The sequence below is a fragment of the Nanorana parkeri genome, unplaced genomic scaffold (assembly GCF_000935625.1).
Source record: "Nanorana parkeri isolate BGI_ZX_2015 unplaced genomic scaffold, ASM93562v1 scaffold394, whole genome shotgun sequence".
Classification (NCBI taxonomy): domain Eukaryota; kingdom Metazoa; phylum Chordata; class Amphibia; order Anura; family Dicroglossidae; genus Nanorana; species Nanorana parkeri.
This window is the reverse complement of record NW_017306662.1, coordinates 1,045,210-1,054,409: the sequence shown is the minus strand read 5'-3', so window position 1 is coordinate 1,054,409 and position 9,200 is coordinate 1,045,210. Positions and strand designations below refer to the sequence as shown.

Here is a 9,200-nt window from a genome sequence, read left to right as displayed (position 1 = left end):
ATGCAGCACAGGAAGTGCTTAATCAACATGAGTTCTGGCAGGATCGACATTTTTTCTTTTGCACTTATAGAAAAGATATGATAAAATTATTTCAATGGTATAGTTAAGAGACAAAAGGGAGAAAATAAGAAGTGTGAGAATGTCCCATCGTACTCTTTACCAGGATCCCATTCAAGATGCTTTGACCGAAGTATCCTGCCGGTGGTACCGCACGAATCAACGTGTAGAAGGATAAGCCACCAGCACACCAGGGTCCACTTCATCTTCCCGTTTTTATTAAGGGAGTCCATGCCTGGACGTTTCAGGAAAAGGGGGACCTACTCAATATTAGAGAGGGGGTCATCCAGATACCTTCCCACAGCATACCTTTAAAGGTCTAGTGGATTCTGTGCCTGGACGGGACAGGAAAAGGGGGGCCTACTCAGTATTAGGGAGGGGGTCATCCAGATACCATAACACACCTTCAGAGGTCTAGTGGAGTCCATGCCTGGACAGGTCAGGAGAAGGGGGACCTACTCAATATTAGGGAGGGGGTCATCCAGATACCACAGCACACCTTCAGAGGTCTAGTGGAGTCCATGCCTGGACGGGTCAGAAAAAGGGGGACCTACTCAATATTAGGGGGTCATCCAGATACCACAGCATACCTTCAAAGGTCTAGTGGAGTCCATGCCTGGGCAGGTCAGGAAAAGGTGGACCTACTCAATATTAGACGGGTGGTCAGAATGTTATGGCTGATTGGTGTATAGGGGGATATATGAATGGACTTCTATAGGCGATGTTCTTCTACATCGTTAATATGTAACAATCTCTATTATTTATAATCTGTATTGCCATCTGATATACTGGTTCATATAATCTGGCAGAACCTCGAAATCCTCGACTTTCATACGTGTCTGGGTAGTACGCTGTAGAAGGAAATCAGTTTCATACAAACACTTATGCAATGCGTTCGTCAGAGTGATGAGTGTTGTCATGCTCTCCATCAATCTGCGTCGCCGTTATCGGAATAGGATGAGCGTGTTATGTAAGGTGAGTACAGAACGGGGAAGAAGGCCAAGAGTGGAGATACGATCATTCCTCGTCTGACGTCCGCCTTGATTTCATATTCATGTTAATGAAAAGCTTTTTCATTGACCGTCTTGAAATGCCAACATTGATCTTTTCTTCTTCTGTAGCCGAGTTTTCGTTCTTGTTGCCCCAGTTTGGCGCTGGAGACGTCGTTGAGTGTTTAAAGCTGAACTCCGGGCAAACGGCTAAATTTATAGATGGAATACATATACAGGAGCTGTCAAATGATTTGTATTTCTGTCCATCCAGTCCTGAGATTTACACAGGACAGTCCTGTTCGGCAGACTGGGAGACCTGACTTTTCTCTGCTGCAGTTTAATAAGGGTCATTATACAAGTTACAATCTGATTGCACAATGTCCTTTCACTTTACCAACAAGTATGGAGTGCAAGGACCTATCTGATTGGATATACACTATATTACCAAAAGTATTGGGGCGCCGGCCTTTACACGCACATGAACTTTAATGGCATCCCAGTCTTAGTCCGTAGAGTTCAGTATTGGGTTGGCTCTGCCCTTTGAAGCTATAACAGCTTCAACTATGTACTATGGGAAGAAGACAAGCCGGCGGAGGCAGTATGATGCTTTGGGCAATGTTCTGCTGGGAAACCTCGGGTCCTCCATTCATGTGGATGTCACTCTGACACAGACCACCGACCTAAACATTGTTACTGATCAAGTCCCCCCCTTCATGGAAACGGTACTCCCTGATGGCAGTGGCCTCTTTCAGCAGGATAATGCGCCCGGCCACACTGCAAAACGGTTGAAGAATGGTTTGAGGAACACAACAAGGAGTTTGAGGTGATGACTTGGCCTCCAAATTCTCCCGATCTCAATCCAATCGATCATCTGTGCGATGTGCTGGAAGAACAAGTCCCATCCATGGAGGCCGATCCCCTCACAACTTACAGGACTTAAAGGATCTGCTACTGACGGCTTGGTGCCAGATACCAGAGCACACCATCAGAGGTCTAGTGGAGTCCATGCCTGGGTGGGTCAGGAGAAGGGGCACCTACTCAATATTAGGGGGGTCATCCAGACAACACAACGTATCTTCAGAAGTCTAGTGGAGTCCATGCCTGGATGGGTCGGGGGAAAGGGGGACCTACTCAATATTAGGGGGGTCATCCAGATACCACAGCATACCTTCAGAGGTCTAGTGGAGTCCATGCCTGGACGGGTCGGGGAAAGGGGGCCCTACTCAATATTAGACAGGGGGTCATCCAGACACCACAATGTACCTTCAAAGGTCTAGTGGAGTTAATGCCTGGATGGGTCAAGAAAAGGGGGACCTACTCAATATTAGGGGGGTCATCCAGATACCACAACACACCTTCAGAGGTCTAGTGGTGTCTATGCCTCGGCGTGTCAGGAAAAGGGGGACCTTCTCAATATAAGGGGGGTGGTCATAATGTTAGGGCTGATTAGAGTATATCTGAGAATGTTGTTTTTTTGCACAGAACGAGTCTTCACATTTTATAAATAGACCCATAAGACTTACATCTACTTTGATTCTACTGCAGAATGCGGAGCCCCTCTTTTTTTCCTGTTCAGTTCCCTGTTACCTTCCATGCCAATTTTCTCCTCCATGAATCGGCAGCGCTTTCTATAAGGGCGCGGAGCAGAAGTGTCAGGATAAGGTCAGCGGGCACCCAGAATGGAAAGTCTCTCAGCCGCCCTCGGCGTGCCTTATGTTCCTTGGTCCTGGCACAAGGATATCACATTTGCGCCTTGCCTGTAACAGGAAGACTCGGTCTACCACAATGAAATCAGGCCTCTTATTCCTCCATCGCATTCCAGCGTTTCAGAAGACAGACAGGTCGACTGAGCGAAGAGAAGAGGAAAACCAAGTGTGATTTCACCGGCATAGACAAAACATAGCATGGCGGAGACAATCTGGACCTCTGACAATTACCTGATCGGAGGACGGAGAACCAACTTGAACAGCTTAAAATTAATGGAAAAATTCTCATACTGAGCTGCCCTTCCCGATGCTAATTTCATTTGTAAGCGCTCACTTTCCCAAGGTAGGAAAATTAAGAGCTGCCAAGAGTAATAAAACCGGTAGAGGGATTTTTTTTTTTCATTTTATTATTTCGTCTTCTGCCTTTCAAGAAAAAAAAAAAAAATGACGGAAACCTTAGCCCAATGCCCCATTTTAGAGCAGCGTTTGTCAGGTTGGAGAACATGTTTTTTAACGTCTTCATAGAGGACTCCAAGTAAATGACAAAACTGACACTCGAAGGTAGGGTAGATGAGCTTCAGGTTGGACCGTGCTTCTGGTTGGACCATGCCATTGGTTACTAAGACACAAAGGGAGGTCAGAATCATTGGCTCCTTTGAAAAGCTGCAAACATTTTGACTTGGGGTTGGACTCACAGTTGACCCACAGCCAAGCTGTTCTCTGTGCTTCAAAGGGGCCAATGATTTGGCCAGGTCGCCCACCATCTGACCTCCTTCTGTGTCTTAGCAACCAATGGTGGGTTGGATAATGTTTCGAGGAAGCTATGTACAGCACCCTGCCGGCCCTTCCCACTGGCTATGATATGCCTGCATTGAATAGAGATGCAATGTGTGTTCCTAGACCCCCGCCGCTTCAGACTGGGGGTTTGAGGGGGTGATGGTGCATGATGAGACCGGGGAAGAGGTGCTGGCAGTACTGGCAGCAACCTGAGATGCTCTGGCAGGAAAGGGGGCAGCAGGCACACCTCGCACTCCAACATGATGCCCAGTCAATCCCTTTATTGACTAAGGTGTTATAACATCTCCATGCAACGTTTCGGAACCCAGTGGTCCCTTCATCAGGCAAACAGTAAATTTGTACATGAATTTGCAAAAGTATATTTACTGGTTGCCTGATGAAGGGACCACTGGGTTCCGAAACGTTGCATGGAGATGTTATACCACCTTAGTCGATAAAGGGATTGACTGGGCATCACGTTCGAGTGCGAGTGACTTTTTGATAGTCTTATGGGCAGTGGCGTCCCGAGGCTGGGTGTCACTCGGGGGCAGGGACCGGGTGACACCCCGCCTTGACTTCATCACATCATCGCGCGTGCGCGGTGGCCTTTTTCACGCCTGCCAGCGGTCATCTTGGTGATGGACGCCGGCAGAGAGAGGAGGGGACAGTCGCCCAGCGGGATAAGGTATGTTGCTGGGTCCCCTCCTCTCTCCTGACACTGTCGGGCTCTCGGTCCGTGACCGAGTGCCTGACATTTCATAAGGAGTGACACCAAAATGACTGTCAGTCATTTTGGTGTCACCCCTCCAATGGTGGCACCCAGGTGCGGGCCGCATCCCCCTTGTGACGCCACTGCTTATGGGATTCGCGGAGGCATCTGCTGTCACTGCTGCACCCGCCTGTACGTTGGGGATTTTTCCGGTCAGGAGTGTGATGGGACATATCGAATTCTGAATTGAGCAGACACACCTGCCGCCGCTTATTGAGGCTGATTGCACATCATGAACCTACTTCCTTACAGTTTCTGAACATGAGACCCTTCATGGTGGATTTACTGATCTTATCTTCAACCAGAGTAAAAAATAAACAAATAATCAGCTGTTATAACAACAAGAAAGTTTGCTGACTCAGAGATGTTGAGAAGTGTGATAAGGAGAGCGCACTTTACCAGAGGAGATAGGAATAGGTGTTTACGTGTGATGACATTCCCGATTGTTTCCACATTGGAGCAGGATTACTGAGCTGATTTACATATCTCTCTTGGAATTCCCTTCTGTCAGTTCATAAAATCAATTTTGTCTACTCTGCATTGAGTGGAAGTGGAAGGAGGGTCTCCAGAGAGCGCAAAGCTGGAAACTAAAACAGGATCTGAAGATAAATGATGAGGAATTTGAGGAAGGGATTGGAAGAGAGTCCGTCCTGCACTGCTGGAAGTTAGAGGAAGGGCAGATGGGTCTCTCCTGCAATCTTAAGAATTGCAAAAGTGTCTTCGGTGCAGTGTTCAAAAATAGAAGAAGGTCTCCACTACAGTGTTTGCAATTTGAGAAAGGCCTTGGGAATTGGTGGAGTATAACCCTTAAAAGCTGTGAGTTGGTGGAGGGTCTCCCTATAATGTTGGGAGATTGAGGATTTTCTCTCTGCATTGTTGGGACTTGGAAGAGGGTCTCCTCTGTCATGTTGGGTGTTGGAGGAGGGCCTCTTCTGTAACGTTGAGTATTGAAGTTGGGTTTCTTGCAATGTTGAAATTGAAGGTGTATCTTCTTTGCATCATTGGGAACTAGAGAAGGGTATGCATGCAATGTTGATAATTGGAAGAGGGTCTCTTCTGTAGTATTTTGTAAAATTGGAGGAGGGTCTCCGTGCAATGTTGAGAACTGAAGGTGGGTCTTCTTTGCAATGTTGGGAACTAGAGAAGGGTCTCTATGCAATTTTAAGAGTTGGAGTAGGGGTTCCCTTCAGTGCTGGCAATTGGAGAAGGGTCTTGCTGCGAAGCTGGGAGTACAAGAATGTTTTCCCTTCAATGTTGGGAACTGGAGGAGGGTCTTCCACCAATGTTGGGAATCAGAAAAAGGGTTGCTCTGCAAAGCTTGGAGTAGAATAAGGTTCTCCCTACAATTTTGGGATCTGGATAAGTGTCTAGTCTGTAATTTTGGGAATTGGAGTAGGATCTCCCTTCAATGTTGGTACTGGAACAGAATCTTCCTGCAATATTGGTATTGGAGGAGGGTCTCTTCTGTAACACCGGTACTAGAGGATAGTCTTCCTGCAATGTTGGTAATTGTAGAAGGATCATTAAGCCTGAACTGGAGGTTACATAGTTACATAGTATTTGAGGTTGTTTAGCGAAATCCAAATATACCACATCCACAGACCTCCCTCCATCCAGATCTCTACTTACGGTGTCCACTTTAGGTGTCCACTTTAAACTTGGGCAGTTATAGGAGGCCCTATGTCTGCCAACCAAGCATTTTGTTCCTTTACTTGTTTACTTGGGAGGGGAGGTCAGAAATATTAAATATTGCATTCAATGAAGAAGGTCTCCAGCTCTCTTCTACTGGGCACAGACCTGGCTCCTTACCCCTCCTGATCCCCCAACCTTGTGTGGCAGATCCTCGAACTAACAAAAGGGAACATGAAGCACCTCAAAGAATAAATCTCCTTACAAACTTAATTGTAAAACCCTCTTTTCCCCAAAGCATGTAGAAATAACAAAACGCAGAAAGTCCGCATGCTATGAGGGTGATCCAGCCTTGGAAAGGTGACTGCAAGCAGGTACGACTAGATAAAACCTACCGGAGAGATAAACATCACATAAAGAGGCTCTAAAGCTAAGAAAACAAAAGCAACCAAATAAATGGCACAGGTTTCAGGTATTGTGTGAGATTCCAGTCACACGTAGATGATAAGGGTCAGAACCTACAGCAAGGGTAAATATTTAACCGAAATTTCTTGATTGCTAACTTCGAGCTAACAAGGAAGAGTCATTTAGTTTAACAGGCTGGAGAGTGTGACAGAGCTGGCATTGTGCAATGACTACCCTGCACGGGAAACCGAGGTAAGGGGCACTTTCTGATGGACCAGAATTGGCATTGGGGTCCAGGGCTGAAGCTAGGGAAGGGGAGGCTGGGGGGGGGGGGGGAATGTTCCCCCGGGTGCCACTTTAGGAGGGGTGCTACTGGGTGTGTGGATGGAGAACTTCTCCCTCGGGAGGGAACAACTCTGAGCCTTTGCCCCGGGTGACAGAATGTCCAGCTTTCCAATGCAGATATTGTTGGAATACTATAGTAGGTTATCTCTGATGGCTTATGATACGAGCTCGGAGTTCTGGGTACAAACAGACACATTTAACATCATACATTTCCCCATTTTCTTTCTAAATAATTGAACTATGTACAATTTTCTCCAACTAAAAGCTTATGTGGTGTGTTACATGTCCTTTTAAAGCATATTTTTACATTTGTGTTCTTTTTTACGCATTCATCTAATTTTTGGGGGACTCCTGAGTGCCTCCAACACGGTGCAAAGGTCGTTCCTGTCTCAGTCATACATTTACACCGTCGTTGTTGTTGCTTTTTTTTTATTGCAAGTCTTATTTTTTTATTACCTGTGTATTCAAATATAGTGGCGCTTCCTCTCTGAATGGAATGGTAGGGGATTTCTGAAAACTCAGGTCATGTTTTGTGCTGATCTCCAATTCTCGTAGCCTCCTAAAAACCTCTTAAAGTGACATTAAACCCTCAGATTTTTTAACATAAACCAATACTGTAATGTGCGCCTTCCTGTAATCCATGGTAGTTTCCCTTCTCTTTGCTGCTCTTCCTTTTAAATCCGTATCTGTTCTCATGCTGGGGGAGAACTTCTGTTTTGCAGCAGACTGCCTTGTCTCTGGAATGGATACATGGTGTCTGTGTGTACGTTTGCAACCTGAGCCAGCACTACAGGAAAAGGCACTCAGCTGCAAAGGGAAGTTCTGGCCAAGCATGAGAAGAGATACGGATTTAAAAGGAAGAGCAGCAAAGAGAAGGGAAACTACCATGGATTACAGTAAGGCGCACATTACAGTATTGGTTTATGTTAAGAAATCTGAGGGTTTAATGTCACTTTAATGAGGAAAGTAGGCCTGCAATCTGATTTTCAATGCGTATCAACACTGCGGGGGTTAATCTACATCCCTGAGTTTGCAGGGTTGTAGATTTACACCCCGGTGTTGATACGCACTTGTTTCATGCATGTTCCATGCATGCACTTGTTCCGTGCATGCACATCCACAAGACATGCAGTTCAGTTTTCACTCATCTCTACGGATGAATGGAGATGTCACTCAGCGCGGGCAGATACCGCAGAGGAACTTGTCCCTGTGCACAACAATATCCAGGATCTTAGGCCTGGTTCACACCTGAACGTTTTGTAGCGCGTTCAACGCTCGACGAACGCTCTACAAAACGCTCAAACATCTAAATCCCATTGTATTCAATGGGTCTGGTTCACACCTTGCCGTATTTCCGCCCGTCCGAACGCGATACAAAACGGCCTACGCCCAAAGAAGTACATGTACTTCTTTGGGGCGTTTTGGTCTCGCGTTTCCATTGGGATACAGCCAAGTAGCCCCTTCGGAAACGGGCGTTTGTCGTGCGTTTTTTTTACCGCGAATCGCGGTAAAACGCGTGACAAACGCGCATATTCAATACGCCTAGGTGTGAACCCAGCCTTAGGAAGCAGTAGGAGGTCCTGGTTCTATTATGTAACAATGTACAATAGATTCTTGGAACATTGGTGTATTTTCTGATGGTGTTTTGACAATAAGTCATAATGTGTATCTAGACAATTTTTTTAAATCTTTTAGTTTTAGATACAAAGGTTGATACCCCCTTGTTTTTTCTTTCTGCTTGTGTCCCATTGAGGAGTTTTCACTTGTCCTGGAAGTGAGAATGAATCTCCTAAGTGAATAAAAATCACCTTTAGGACTGTTGTCACCGGGACAAGTGCCCCCATTGCAAGATTCCCCCTCTACTCCTCTTCCTGGGACAACCTGTAAAAATTAGGATTTCTTATCGCTTTATGTCTTGGTAACCAAGGCCACAAGGACAAATAGGGCGAATCGACCCCATGCATACATTTTCAGTCCTGGTTTGGAGATGTCACGCACCGGTCTTCATAGAAGTGCTGACTGTCATTTTTAAACAAGCTGCTAGCAGGCTTTAGCTGTCTTTGGCTCTACTTAAAACCTGTTGAAAGCCTGCTCGCTGCTAGTCCTACGGTGACAACTCCTGCTCTTCCATATGCAAATATGCGTTGTCACCCAAGGACAGGAAGTGTGTTACTGGCAGGATCACCCGTTCAAAAAAAGAGCCAAAAAAAGAAAACTAATGCAGCCAACACATCTAAGAACGCTGGTAAGCTGCAATATATTCAGGGCCGGATTTCCCAGAAGGCCAACCAAGGCCCGGCCTTGGGGCAGCAGGGGCGTGGAATTCCTATCTCCCGATGGCCGGGGCATGTAGTTCCGGGTGCCGGGCGGCTACTTGTTTTCTACATTTAGCCCTGCTTTGGGCAAGCAGGGCTAAATGTACAGCGGGGGGAGCCGCCGCTTGTTTTGTACAAGTGATCTCAACGATGTCGCCGAGATCACTCTTGTATGCAGCCTGCAGGTCTACCATTCTTCATGGGG

At 46.4% G+C, this 9,200-nt stretch overlaps 1 protein-coding gene across 1 annotated transcript in view; it reads left to right on the top strand.

Moving 5' to 3' along the window:
* Positions 1-6,435: 6,435 nt before the first annotated feature.
* Positions 6,436-9,200, top strand: part of KCNJ16 (potassium voltage-gated channel subfamily J member 16) — a 33,277-nt gene continuing 30,512 nt past the window's right edge. Inside the window, exon 1 of the mRNA XM_018559442.1 lies at positions 6,436-6,587. The gene's annotated coding sequence lies outside the window, so the exon portion shown is untranslated. The remainder of the gene's footprint in view (positions 6,588-9,200) is intronic.